The sequence below is a fragment of the Carcharodon carcharias genome, chromosome 9 (genome assembly GCF_017639515.1).
Source record: "Carcharodon carcharias isolate sCarCar2 chromosome 9, sCarCar2.pri, whole genome shotgun sequence".
NCBI lineage: Eukaryota > Metazoa > Chordata > Chondrichthyes > Lamniformes > Lamnidae > Carcharodon > Carcharodon carcharias.
In genome coordinates this window covers 171,993,091-172,008,606 of record NC_054475.1, presented here as the reverse complement: position 1 = coordinate 172,008,606, position 15,516 = coordinate 171,993,091, and the positions used below count along the sequence as shown (strand labels likewise).

The following is a 15,516-nucleotide window of genomic DNA, read 5'->3' as shown; positions in this document are numbered from 1 at the left end:
CCCCACAACCCCCCCACACCCCCCCTACACCCCCCACAGCACCCCCACCCCCCCCCTTACACAACCCCCCCACAGCACCCCTACACCCCACCCCCTACCCCCCCACCCCTACACCCCTACACCCCACCCCCTACACCCACACCCCCTACACCCCACCCCCTACACCCCTACACCCCACCAACCCCCTACACCCCCCAACCCCCACACTCCCCCCCACCCCCCCCACAGCAACCCCACACCCCCACACCCCCCTACACCCCCCACAGCACCCCCACCCCTACACCCCCACCCCCCCTACACCCCTACACCCGCCCAATCCCCCCCCACACCCCCCCACCCCTACACCCCCCCAACCCCCCAACCCCCCCACACCCACACCCCCCAACCCCCCCCACCCCCCACACCCCCCCCCACCCCCCACACCCCCCCCCCCCCACAGCACCCCTACACCCCCCCAACCCCCTACACCCCCACACCCACCCCAACCCCCCCTACACCCCCCCTACACCCCCCCTACACCCCTACACCCCCCCTACACCCCTACACCCCCCAACCCCCTACACCCCCCACACCCCCCCCAACCCCCCCTACACCCCTACACCCCTACACCCCTACACCCCCCCAACTCCCCCACACCCCCCCTACACCCCTACACCCCCCTACACCCCTACACCCCCCTACACCCCACCCCCTACACCCCACCCCCTACACCCCTACACCCCACCCCCTACACCCCTACACCCAACCCCCTACACCCCTACACCCCCCCCACACCCCCCCTACACCCCCCACACCCCCCCCAACCCCCCCTACACCCCTACACCCCTACACCCCCCCAACTCCCCCACACCCCCCCTACACCCCTACACCCCCCTACACCCCCCACAGCACCCCTACACCCCAACCCCCCTACACCCCTACACCCCCCCAACCCCCCTACACCCCCCCCACACCCCCCCTACACCCCCCACAGCACCCCCACCCCCCCCTTACACAACCCCCCCACAGCACCCCTACACCCCAACCCCCCCCCCCCACACCCCTACACCCCTACACCCCCCACACCCCCCTACACCCCTACACCCCCCACACCACCCCCCCACCCCTACACCCGCCCACACCCCCCCTACACCCCTACACCCCCCCAACCCCCCTACACCCCTACACCCCCCACACCACCCCCCCACCCCTACACCCCCCCACACCCCCCCTACACCCCTACACCCCCCCAACCCCCCCACACCTACACCCCCCAACCCCCCCCAACCCCCACACCCCTACACCCCCCCACACCCCCCCACACCTACACCCCTACACCCCCCCAACCCCCCCACACCTACACCCCTACACCCCCCCAACCCCCCCACACCTACACCCCTACACCCCCCCTACACCCCTACACCCCCCCAACCCCCCCACACCTACACCCCTACACCCCCCCAACCCCCCCACACCTACACCCCCCAACCCCCCCCACCCCCCACACCCCCCCCACAGCACCCCTACACCCCTACACCCCCCCAACCCCCTACACCCCCCACACCCACCCCAACCCCCTACAGCCCCCCCCCAACCCCCCCACACCCCCCCCAACCCCCTACACCCCCACACCTCCCCCTTACACACCCCCCCACAGCACCCCCACCCCCCTTACACACCCCCCTACACCCCCCCTACACCCCCCACAGCACCCCCCAACCCCCACACCCCCCCCACAGCACCCCCCAACCCCCACACCCCCCCCACAGCACCCCCCAACCCCCACACTCCCCCCCCACCCCCCCACAGCACCCCCCAACCCCCACACTCCCCCCCCACCCCCCCACAGCAACCCCACCCCCCCACACCCCCCTACACCCCCCCCACCCCCCCCCACACCCCCCCTACACCCCTACACCCCCTCACAGCACCCCCACACGCCTACACCCCCAACCCCCCCACACCCCCCTACACCCCCCAACCCCCTACACCCCCCAACCCCCCCCACACTCCCCAACCCCCTACACCCCCCCACACCCCCCACAACCCCCACACCCCCCAACCCCCCCACACTCCCCACACTCCCCACACTCCCCACACTCCCCACACTCCCCACACACCCCCCCCACCCCCCACAACCCCCCCACACCCCCCCACACCCCCCAACCCCCCCACCCCCCCCAACCCCCCCACACCCCCCAACCCCCCCACACCCCCCCACACCCCCCAACCCCCCCACACCCCCCCACACCCCCCCACACCCCCCCAACCCCCCCACACCCCCCAACCCCCCCACACTCCCCACACCCCCCTACACCCCCACACCCCCCCACACCCCCCCACACCCCCCAACCCCCCCACACCCCCCACACCCCCCCACACCCCCCACACCCCCCCACACCCCCCAACCCCCCCACACCCCCCAACCCCCCCCACACCCCCCCACACCCCCCAACCCCCCCACACCCCCCAACCCCCCCAACCCCCCCACACCCCCCCACACCCCCCCACACCCCCCCACACCCCCCAACCCCCCCACACCCCCCAACCCCCCCAACCCCCCCACACCCCCCCACACCCCCCCACACCCCCCCACACCCCCCCACACCCCCCCACACCCCCCTACACCCCCCCCAACCCCCCCTACACCCCACCAACCCCCCCTACACCCCCCCCCACACAGCACCCCTACACCCCCAACCCCCCCACAGCACCCCCACCCCCCCTACACCCCCCACACTCCCCCTACACCCCCCCAACCCCCTACACCCCTACACACCCCACACCCCCCACACCCCTAAACCCCCCACCCCCCTTACACAACCCCCCCACAGCACACCCACACCCCTACACCCCCCCTACACCCCACACCCCCCCCACACAGCACCCCTACACCCCTACACCCCCACACCCCCCCCACACCCCTACACCCCCCACACCCCTATACCCCCCCAACCCCCCCTACACCCCCCCAACCCCCCCACACCCCCCCTACACCCCTACACCCCCCCAACCCCCCCACCCCTACACCCCCCAACCCCCCCCACCCCCCACACCCCCCCAACCCCCTACACCCCTACACCCCCCCCCACCCCCACACCCCCCCCACCCCCCCCAACCCCCCCCACCCCCCACACCCCCCCCCACAGCACCCCTACACCCCTACACCCCCCCAACCCCCTACACCCCCCACACCCACCCCAACCCCCCTACACCCCCCCAACCCCCTACACCCCCACACCCCCCCCAACCCCCCCTACACCCCCCCCAACCCCCTACACCCCCACACCCCCCCCAACCCCCCCTACACCCCCCCCAACCCCCTACACCCCCACACCTCCCCCTTACACACACCCCCACAGCACCCCCACCCCCCTTACACTCCCCCCCCACCCCCCCCACAGCAACCCCACCCCCCCACACCCCCCTACACCCCCCACAGCACCCCCCAACCCCCACACCCCCCCCACAGCACCCCCCAACCCCCACACTCCCCCCCACCCCCCCCACAGCAACCCCACACCCCCACACCCCCCTACACCCCCCACAGCACCCCCACCCCTACACCCCCACCCCCCCTACACCCCTACACCCGCCCAATCCCCCCCCACACCCCCCCCACCCCAACACCCCCCCAACCCCCCAACCCCCCCACACCTACACCCCCCAACCCCCCCCACCCCCCACACCCCCCCCCACCCCCCACACCCCCCCCCCCCCACAACACCCCTACACCCCCCCAACCCCCTACACCCCCACACCCACCCCAACCCCCCCTACACCCCCCCTACACCCCCCAACCCCCTACACCCCACCCCCTACACCCCTACACCCCCACCCCCTACACCCCTACACCCCTACACCCCTACACCCCCCTACACCCCCCACAGCACCCCTACACCCCAACCCCCCTACACCCCTACACCCCCCTACACCCCCCACAGCACCCCTACACCCCAACCCCCCTACACCCCTACACCCCCCACACCCCCCTACACCCCTACACCCCCCACACCACCCCCCCACCCCTACACCCGCCCACACCCCCCCTACACCCCTACACCCCCCCAACCCCCCTACACCCCTACACCCCCCACACCACCCCCCCACCCCTACACCCCCCCACACCCCCCCTACACCCCTACACCCCCCCAACCCCCCCACACCTACACCCCCCAACCCCCCCCAACCCCCACACCCCTACACCCCCCCACACCCCCCCTACACCCCTACACCCCCCCAACCCCCCCACACCTACACCCCCCAACCCCCCCCACCCCCCACACCCCCCCCACAGCACCCCTACACCCCTACACCCCCCCAACCCCCTACACCCCCCACACCCACCCCAACCCCCTACAGCCCCCCCCCAACCCCCCCACACCCCCCCCAACCCCCTACACCCCCACACCTCCCCCTTACACACCCCCCCACAGCACCCCCACCCCCCTTACACACCCCCCTACACCCCCCCTACACCCCCCACAGCACCCCCCAACCCCCACACCCCCCCCACAGCACCCCCCAACCCCCACACCCCCCCCACAGCACCCCCCAACCCCCACACTCCCCCCCCACCCCCCCACAGCACCCCCCAACCCCCACACTCCCCCCCCACCCCCCCACAGCAACCCCACCCCCCCACACCCCCCTACACCCCCCCCACCCCCCCCACACCCCCCCTACACCCCTACACCCCCTCACAGCACCCCCACACGCCTACACCCCCAACCCCCCCCACACCCCCCTACACCCCCCAACCCCCTACACCCCCCAACCCCCCCCACACTCCCCAACCCCCTACACCCCCCCACACCCCCCACACCCCCCACACCCCCCAACCCCCCCACACTCCCCACACTCCCCACACTCCCCACACTCCCCACACTCCCCACACCCCCCTACACCCCCCCACACCCCCCCACACCCCCCAACCCCCCCACACCCCCCAACCCCCCCACACCCCCCCAAACCCCCCAACCCCCCCACACCCCCCAACCCCCCCACACCCCCCCACACCCCCCAACCCCCCCACACCCCCCCACACCCCCCCACACCCCCCCAACCCCCCCACACCCCCCAACCCCCCCACACTCCCCACACCCCCCTACACCCCCACACCACCCCACACCCCCCCACACCCCACCCCCCACACCACCCCCCACCCCCCCCACACCACACCCCACACCACCCCACACCCCCCACACCCCCCCACACCCCCCAACACCCCCACACCCCCCTACACCCCCCAACCCCCTACACCCCCCAACCCCCCCCACACTCCCCAACCCCCTACACCCCCCCACACCCCCCACACCCCCCACACTCCCCAACCTCCCCACACTCCCCACACTCCCCACACTCCCCACACTCCCCAACCCCCTACACCCCCCAACCCCCCCCACACCCCCCAACCCCCCCAACCCCCCCACACCCCCCCACACCCCCCCACACCCCCCCAACCCCCCCTACACCCCACCAACCCCCCCTACACCCCCCCCCACACAGCACCCCCACCCCCCCCACCCCCCCCCACCCCCCCTACACCCCTACACCCCCCCAACCCCCTACACCCCTACACCACCCCAACCCCCCCTACACCCCCCCCCCCCACAGCACCCCCACCCCCCCTACACCCCCCACACTCCCCCCACACCCCCCCAACCCCCCCTACACCCCACCAACCCCCCCTACACCCCCCCCCACACAGCACCCCCACCCCCCCCACCCCCCCCCACCCCCCCTACACCCCTACACCCCCCCAACCCCCTACACCCCTACACCACCCCAACCCCCCCTACACCCCCCCCCCCCACAGCACCCCCACCCCCCCTACACCCCCCACACTCCCCCTACACCCCTACACACCCCACACCCCCCACACCCCTAAACCCCCCACCCCCCTTACACAACCCCCCCACAGCACACCCACACCCCTACACCCCCCCTACACCCCACACCCCCCCCACACAGCACCCCTACACCCCTACACCCCCACACCCCCCCCACACCCCTACACCCCCCACACCCCTATACCCCCCCAACCCCCCCTACACCCCCCCAACCCCCCCACCCCTACACCCCCCAACCCCCCCCACCCCCTACACCCCCACCCCCTACACCCCTACACCCCCCCCACCCCTACACCCCCCCCACCCCCCCCAACCCCCCCCACCCCCCCTACACCCCCCAACCCCCCTACACCTCCCCACACCCCCCCACACCCCTCAACCCCCCCCACACCCCTCAACCCCCCCATACCCCTCAACCCCCCCCACACCCCCCAACCCCCCAACCCCCCCACACTCCCCAACCCCCCCACACCCCCCAACCCCCCCACACCCTCCCACACCCCCCTACACCCCCCACACCCCCTACACACCCCTACATCCCTACACCCCCCACAACCCCCCCACACCCACTACAGCCCCCACACACCCCCACCCCCTTACACACCCCCACCCCCTTACACACCCCCCATCCCCTTACACACCCCCCACCCCCTTACACACCCCCCATCCCCTTACACCTCCCCTCTCCCTTACACCCCCCTTCACACCCCCCCTTCACTCCCCCACTTCACACCCCCTTCTCCCTTACACACCCACCCTTACCCACTCCCCGACCCCTTTACCCCAGCCCCCACCGCCCCATACTGCTGCCCCCACCCCATCTTACCCACTCCACCACCCCCTTACCCACTCCCCCACCCCTCACCCCACCAGCTCCCCACCCTCCATGCCTTACCCACACCCCCACCCTTATCCACTCGCCCACCCACCACCCCTACCCACCCCCTACCCCTACTTGCTCCCCCACCTCCCACCCCTACCAACTCACACACTCCCCCACCCCCCCTTACCCACTCCCCCACCCCCCCTTACCCACTCCCCCACCCCCCCTTACCCACTCCCCCACCCCCCCTTACCCACTCCCCCACCCCCCCTTACACACTCCCCCATCCCCCCCCTTACACACTCCCCCTTACCCACTCCCCCACCCCCACTTACCCACTCCCCCACCCCCCACCCCTTACCCACTCCCCCACCCCCACTTACCCACTCCCCCACCCCCCAACCCTTACCCACACCCCCAAGGTCCCCACCACCCTCAACCTTACCAATCCCACACCCCCTCAACCCTATCCACTTCCCCAACACCCCCACTCTTACACACCCCCCACTCCCCCAGTCCCCCACCCTTACCCACCCCCCCACCCTTACACACCCCCCACTCTTACCCACTCCCCCACACCCCCACCCTTACCCACCCCACCCACCCTTACCCACTCCCCCACCCCCCACCCTTACCCACCCGACCCACCCTTACCCACTCATCCACCCCAACCCACACCGACTCCCCCACCCCAACCCTTATCGACTCCCCCACCCACCCCCCTACCTACGCCACTCACCCACTCCCTCTGCCCCCCCTGACCCCCCACTCCCTCTGCCCCCCCTGCCCCCGCCACACCCTCTGCCCCCGCCACACCCTCTGCCCCGCCACACCCTCTGCCCCGCCACACCCTCTGCCCCGCCACACCCTCTGCCCCGCCACACCCTCTGCCCCGCCACACCCTCTGCCCCGCCACACCCTCTGCCCCGCCACACCCTCTGCCCCGCCACACCCTCTGCCCCGCCACACCCTCTGGCCCGCCACACCCTCTGGCCCGCCACACCCTCTGGCCCGCCACACCCTCTGGCCCGCCACACCCTCTGGCCCGCCACACCCTCTGGCCCGCCACACCCTCTGGCCCGCCACACCCTCTGGCCCGCCACACCCTCTGCCCCGCCACACCCTCTGGCCCCGCCACACCCTCTGCCCCGCCACACCCTCTGCCCCCGCCACACCCTCTGCCCCCGCCACACCCTCTGCCCCCGCCACACCCTCTGCCCCCGCCACACCCTCTGCCCCCGCCACACCCTCTGCCCCCGCCACACCCTCTGCCCCCGCCACACCCTCTGCCCCCGCCACACCCTCTGCCCCCGCCACACCCTCTGCCCCGCCACACCCTCTGCCCCGCCACACCCTCTGCCCCGCCACACCCTCTGCCCCCGCCACACCCTCTGCCCCGCCACACCCTCTGCCCCGCCACACCCTCTGCCCCGCCACACCCTCTGCCCCGCCACACCCTCTGCCCCGCCACACCCTCTGCCCCCGCCACACCCTCTTACCCCTTACCCCCATCCCATGTCCCCTCTTACATGTCCACCCCCAACCCCCCTTACCCCCTCTTGCCCCCCTTACCCCCCATTCTCCCCCCACCCTCGCCCGTCTCCTCTCCCCCCCCAACCCTCGCCCGTCTCCTTCCCCCCACCCTCGCCCGTCTCCTTCCCCCCACCCTCGCCCGTCTCCTTCCCCCCACCCTCGCCCGTCTCCTTCCCCCCACCCTCGCCCGTCTCCTTCCCCCCACCCTCGCCCGTCTCCTTCCCCCCACCCTCGCCCGTCTCCTTCCCCCCACCCTCGCCCGTCTCCTTCCCCCCACCCTCGCCCGTCTCCCCTCCCCCCACCCTCGCCCGTCTCCTCCCCCCACCCTCGCCCGTCTCCTTCCCCCCACCCTCGCCCGTCTCCTTCCCCCCACCCTCGCCCGTCTCCCCTCCCCCCACCCTCGCCCGTCTCCCCTCCCCCCACCCTCGCCCGTCTCCTCCCCCCCCCACCCTCGCCCGTCTCCCCTCCCCCCCACCCTCGCCCGTCTCCCCTCCCCCCACCCTCGCCCGTCTCCTCCCCCCCCACCCTCGCCCGTCTCCCCTCCCCCCCACCCTCGCCCGTCTCCCCTCCCCCCACCCTCGCCCGTCTCCTCCCCCCCCCACCCTCGCCCGTCTCCTCTCCCCCCCACCCTCGCCCGTCTCCTCTCCCCCCCCACCCTCGCCCGTCTCCCCTCCCCCCCACCCTCGCCCGTCTCCCCTCCCCCCCACCCTCGCCCGTCTCCCCTCCCCCCCACCCTCGCCCGTCTCCTCCCCCCCCACCCTCGCCCGTCTCCTCCCCCCCCACCCTCGCCCGTCTCCCCTCCCCCCCACCCTCGCCCGTCTCCTCCCCCCCACCCTCGCCCGTCTCCTCCCCCCCCGCCCGTCTCCTCTCCCCCACCCTCGCCCGTCTCCCCTCCCCCCCACCCTCGCCTGTCTCCCCTCCCCCCCACCCTCGCCTGTCTCCTCCCCCCCACCCTCGCCTGTCTCCTCCCCCCCACCCTCGCCTGTCTCCTCTCCCCCTAACTCTGTCCTCCCCCACATCCTTGTGGCCCTGGCCCCCCCGCCCCCTGTTACCCCACTTTGCTCACCCCCTTCTCCCCCTGCCAGTCCCTCTCCCCCTCTACTGCTTTTCCCAGAAAGGCCATGGAAAGTTGCCAAGACTGGGAGAGCTTTGGGGCTTTTCCTGCTTCCCAGAGCCTGGAATGTTCCTCCAGTTTCCACCCACATGTCAGCTGCCTTTTTCCACGAGTAATTCAATTTCTGCTCTCTTCAAATTGGTTCTAACCCCATACCAGTTGGCATTTTATTATTAAAAGCAGTTTTCTATATTTATATGTATTTTATTTACAACATGTCACTTTTGGACTCCTAACACGAGGAGTTTTATTTACTGATGTTGAAGTGTTGTTGTGTTCAGACAGACTGCTGCAGCTCAGTGCGACAGCAAACAACCTGTAAACCTGACAGCAGCACTGACTGTAGCTGCCTATTGTTCAAGCAACATCAATATCCCAAAACATATCTAGATAATTTTGTTTGCATCACATTTATGCACTTTTATGGAGGTCATGCTTCCTGCAGCAGAGAGAAGGGGTCCTGAATTCTTCCTGTGATGCAGCCGCTAAAATACGTTTCTAGGTATCACAGGTACAGACAGACAGGATGATGCAGCAACACTTTGCTGGACTGAATCGACATACACCAAACAGGGAGTAGCTCATGGTTCTGATTCCAAACAGTACATCAAATGGGTTTAGCACAATGAAATCTGTAAAGTTTTTTTAAGTTGGACTCAGAGGGCAGCGCATGTTAAGGCCATTGACTCCCACAGTCAGAGTGAAGCTTTCTGTATCTTACCTCAATGATTTGTCTGAATGTTCCATTGATACTGATACTGACGGTGGGAAGTCTTGTACGAGGTGTGGGGGGGGTGGGGGGGGCGGGGTGGGGAGGCGCGGTGGGGGTGTCTGTGGTGACTGCATTGAACATGTAATTTGAAGCTGGAAAATCAAATGAAGGTGTCACATCTGCAGCATTCTGTTCCAAAAGTTGGGCAGTGAAGGATGGAACTGGCCTTTACATGGTCTATAAGCATTTATTTCAGAGATACAAGTTAAAGACATGCACCTCTAAACCCAGCAACTATATAATTAACGCCTAGGACCCTCAGAACAATTGAGTTTAATAATCTGCACTAAACAGCTTAAAGTTTTCACTATTTTCCACTTTTTTGGGGGGATTTCTTTTACAGATATTACTCCCTGGTAATGTCAATTTCATGTTGCAGCTCGGTTCGTTTTCATTTACCACGTGTCACATTCAGAAAGTTGACTCTGTCTGATTGCATTCCGATTTTCTAACCTCCTATTAGATTCCAGCACTTTCCCTATCACGGATGCTAAGCTAACTGGCCTGTAATTTCCTGCTTTCTGTCTGCCCCCACTTTCTTGAATAAAGGAGTTACATTCTCTATTTTCCAATCTGATGGGACCTTTCCTGAATCTAGGGAATTTTGGAAAATTAAAACCAATGCATCTACTACCTCAACAGCCACTTCTTTTAAGACTCTAGGATGAAGTCCATCAGGACATGGGGGCTTGTCAATCTTTAACCCTTTCCATGGAGATTGTAATTGAAGCTCCTCCCTCCTTTTCACCTCTTGATTTACAATTATTTCTGGGATGTTATTTGTTTCTAATACAGAAAGAAAGACACAAAACATCTATTCATTGCTTCTGCCTTTTCCTTATTTTCCATTATTAATTCCCCATTTTCACTCTGTAGGGGACCAACGCTCACCTTACTTACTCTTTTCCTTTTTAAATACTTGTAGAAAGTCTTACTTTCTGTTTTTATATTTCTAGCTAGCTTTCCCTTGTACTCTAATTTCTACTTCGTTTTTTTAGTCATTCGTTGCTGGTTTTTAAATTCTGTCCAATCTTCTGACCTATCACCAACCTTAGCTGAATTGTAAGTGCTTCCTTTCAATTTGATACCACCTTTAACTTCCCTAGTGGGCCACAGATAGTACATCCTTCCCTCAGGGTTTTCCTTTCTCACTAGAATATATTTTCGCTGGGTGTTATGAAATATCTCCTTAAGTGTCTGCCACTGCATCTCTACTGACCTATCTATCGCTCAACCTAATTTCCCAGTTCACTTCAGCCAGTTCTGCCTTCATGTCCTTGTATTTGCCTTTATTTAAGTTTAAAACACTTGTCTTAGACCCACTCTTCTGTCCCTCAAACTGAATGCAAAATTCAATCATGTTATGATCACTTCCATCTAGATGTGCCTTTACTATGAGATCATTAATTAATCCCATCTTGTTCCACATTAGCGACAGGATCTAGAATATCCTGTTCTCTGGTTGGCTGTTAAATGTGCTTCACTACCATTCCATAAGGTCATAGCAGATCTGATCTTCTACCTGAATGCCACCTTCCTGCACTATTCCCATGACCCTTAATCCCCTAGTATCCAAAAAACTATCAACCCCTGTCTTGCATATATTCAATGATGGATCATCCACAACCCTCTGGGGTAGAGAATTTCAAAGATTCACAACCCTTTGAGTGAAGAAATTTCTCCTCATCTCAACCCCAAAACACTGTGCTCCCGTGTTCTAGATACCCTGACCAGTGGAAACAATCTTTCAGTATCAACTCTGTCAAGCCCCTTCAGAATCTTGTATGTTTTAATGAGATTGTCTCTGATTCTTCTAAACTCCACAGGACATGGACCCAATTTACTCAGCCTCTCCTTTTCTCACCGGTGTTCTGCTCAATTACATATTTGATGTGGATCTGCTGAGCGAGCTTTTTGTGAGCTGTTACTGCCCCTATCCCGCAGACTTGGAATATTTTTATTTAATGGAATGAAGAGAAGATGAGTATTTAGGGAATTCTAAGCAGGTGTAAGTTATTTATGGGACTCACCAACAGCACCAGAAACAGTTCAAAGTAACCCGAGAAAAGATCCAATTATTTCATTATGTTGCTTGTGCATTGTGTTTGAGCTTGGTGTAATTTGAGTGTGTTTTATATTCTTTTAACTCTGTGTGGACGGTTAATCAGGTAACAGGACCAGCATATATGAAACTGATTCTACTTACAGGAACAGTTAAAATTGACAGCAGAAGGCTGTAATAAATTGAAGAACCTATTCTTGAAACCAGTCTAACAAAACAGACATCCTGAACTGCATAGTAGACTTGTGTAATAGGTAACCCATTGTCAATAAATTGTTCTGAGTTCAAGTGCCCTGATTTTGATGAGTTGTAACTGAATATTAAAGATGCACAAACTCTTCATTCACGACATTACAGGTGACAGTGCTGACTCAGCATAACAATTCTGCCTCTCAGTCAGAAGGATAAAGTTTGTATTTATACATGGTTATCATGTATGAAACATGTTGCTGACTGGGTGCACACTCTGCAATGGGCTCAGTAGCGTGTGTGACTAGAATAACTAACATTTAACCTGCCCTTCTTAAAGCTGTGGTGCATTCAGGTTACAGCAGCTGGTGGAACAGTCTTGGGAAGATACAGGATAACAAAGGGAGCAGCAGGTTAGAGCAAACTGGGGTCTCTGACCCCGCGTGAGAGGCTTTAAAGAAAGAAAAGAAAGAATTGCATTTATATAGCACCTTTTGGGTCAACAGGACATCTCAAAGCATTTTACAGCCAATGAAGTCCTTTTGGAAGCCTAGTCACTAGGTAATGAAGGAAATGCAGCAGCCAATTTGTGCACGGCAAGCTCCCACAAACAGCAATGAGATAATGACCCAGGTAATCTGTTTTTGAGATGTTGATCGAGGGATAAATATTGGCCAGGACACTGGGGAGAACTCCCCTGCTCCTCTTGGAGAAAGAGCCATGACAACTTTTACATTCACCCAAGTCGGCCGCTGACCCATGGTTTAATGCCTCATCTGAAAGATGGCACCTTTGACAGTGCAGTGCTCCCTCAGGGCTGCACCACAATGTTGTCATAGATTTTTGTGCTCAAGCCCTGGTGTGGGATTTGAACCCAGATCCTTGTGACTCAGAGGCAAGAATGCTACCAACTGAGCCACATCTGAAACATTATTTCAGGAGGCTGTGAGGAAGAGAGGACATGTTCTCGGAGGGCCCCAAAAATCTCTCCAGCGCCCTGTAAAGGGAATGGGATCAGATGGCCGAGGAGGTGAATTCCTGAGTCTGATCCCAATGATCTGACTGCAGTGCCAGAAGAAGTTCACTGACCTCACGCGGGTGGTCAAGGTCAGTGAATACATCTTGAAATAACATCTCCAACCTGTCAAAACACTGACCCCACATGCTGCTCAATTCATCACACCCCAATCATTAACCTGTCAGCAATCTCCAGCAAACAGGACTCATACCTAATATTCAGATACTCCTCAATACTCTCTCATGCCTACTAATGCTGCTAACCTCACACTCACCCCTGACTGCTTCTACATGCCTCCAGCTATTCAACTACGGCAGGCATATCACCCAAACACAGTGGAACACAATCATTGACATTCTGCCCTCTTACAGGGCAAAGTGGCCCATAATTGCCATCTCCCGTTTTGTCCAGGTTGAGGGTAATGGTGATCTACATGGCATTTGGCAATGCCATTTGTACCCTGCTCTGTGGCTGTTGGTACATTTGAAGGAGGTGGCACAGTTCAGTGAGCACCTCCTTTGTGAAAGCTAGTTACACACAAACTGCCCCTGGCTGAGGCGGAGGTAGCGACAATTCCCTGATGACACTGAAGGAGCAGGGCCTTCTCTAGAGAGCCCCCTCCTTCCTCAGTGCCTGCTTTCCCCTTTCTGCTGCCTCTGCTCCATCTCCCTGTTGTTCTGCAACCCAAGAGGGCCCTGCAATCCTGCCACATCCATCGAGAATGGTGGTGGATAATTAAGCAACTCACTGGAGGAGGAGGCTCCACAAATATCCCCATCCTCAATGATGGAGGAGCCCAGCACATCAGTGCAAAAGATAAGGCTGAAGCATTTGCTACAATCTTTAGCCAGAAATGCCAAGTGGATGATCCATCTCGGCCTCTTCTGGAGGTCCCCAGCATCACAGGTGCCAGTCTTCAGCCTATTCAATTCACTCCACGTTATACCAAGAAACAGCTGAAGGCACTGGATACTGCAAAGGCTATGAGCCCTGACAATATTCCGGCAACAGTACTGAAGACTTGTGCTGCAGACCTTGCTGCGCTCCTAGCCAAGCTGTTCCAGTACAGCTACAACACTGGCATCAACCCAGCAATGTGGAAAATTGCCCAGGTATGTCCTGTACACAAAACACAAGACAATTAGCATCCCATCAGTCTACTCTCAGTTATCAACAAAGTCATGGAAAGGGTTCAACAGTGTTACCAAATGGCTTACTCAGAAATAGCCTACTCACTGACACTCAGCTCCTGACCTCATTACAGCCTTGGTTCAAACATGCACAAAAGAGGTGAACTCCCGAGGTGAGGTGAGAGTGATTGCCTTTGACATCAAGGCAGCATTTGACCCAGTGTGGCATCAAGGAGCCCTAGCAAAACTAGAGTCAATGGGAATCAGGGGTAAAACTCTCCACTGGTTGGAGTCATACCCAGCACAAAGGAAGATGGTTGTGGTTGTTGGAAGGTCAGTCATCTCAGCTCCAGGACATCATTGCAGGAGTTCCTCAGGGTAGTGTCCTCGGCCCAACCATCTTCAGCTGCTTCATCAATGACCTTCCTTCCATCATAAGGTCAGAAGTGGGGATGTTCCCTGATGATTGCACAATGTTCAGCACCATTCGCAACTCCTCAGATACTGAAGCAGTCCATGTCCAAATGCAGCAAGACCTGGACAATATCCAAGCTTGGGCTGACAAGTGGCAAGTAACATATGCGCCACACAAGTGTCAGGCAATGACCATCGCCAACAAGAGAGAATCTAACCATCACCCCTTGATGTTCAATGGCATTACCATCACTGAATCCCCCACTATCAACATCCTGGGGGTTACCATTGACCAGAAACTGGACAAAAGAGAATCTAACCAAATTTATTTTTTAATTCATTCAGCAGCAATCTGCATTTATAAAGTGTCTTTAACATAATAAAATGCACCAAAGTGCTTCACAGTTTTATCGAACAAAATTTGGCAGCAGGCCCCATGAGGAGACATTAGGTCAGAAGACTTAAAGCTTAGCTGGAGAGGTCAGATTTAATGAGCAGCTTAAAAGACGAGAGAGAGAGAGAGGTTTGGATGTGGGTATCCACCGCAAGGCCAGCGTTTATTGTCCATCCCTAATTACCCTTGACCTGCCTTCTTGAACCACTGCAATCCATGTGGTGTATGTACACCCA

The 15,516-nt window shown here is 61.5% G+C and overlaps 1 protein-coding gene across 1 annotated transcript in view; it reads left to right on the top strand.

Annotated features, from left to right (window-relative positions):
* slc9a6a (solute carrier family 9 member A6a) overlaps window positions 1-15,516 on the top strand; it is a 103,251-nt gene that overhangs the window by 3,504 nt on the left and 84,231 nt on the right. The gene's annotated exons all lie outside the window — the stretch shown is intronic.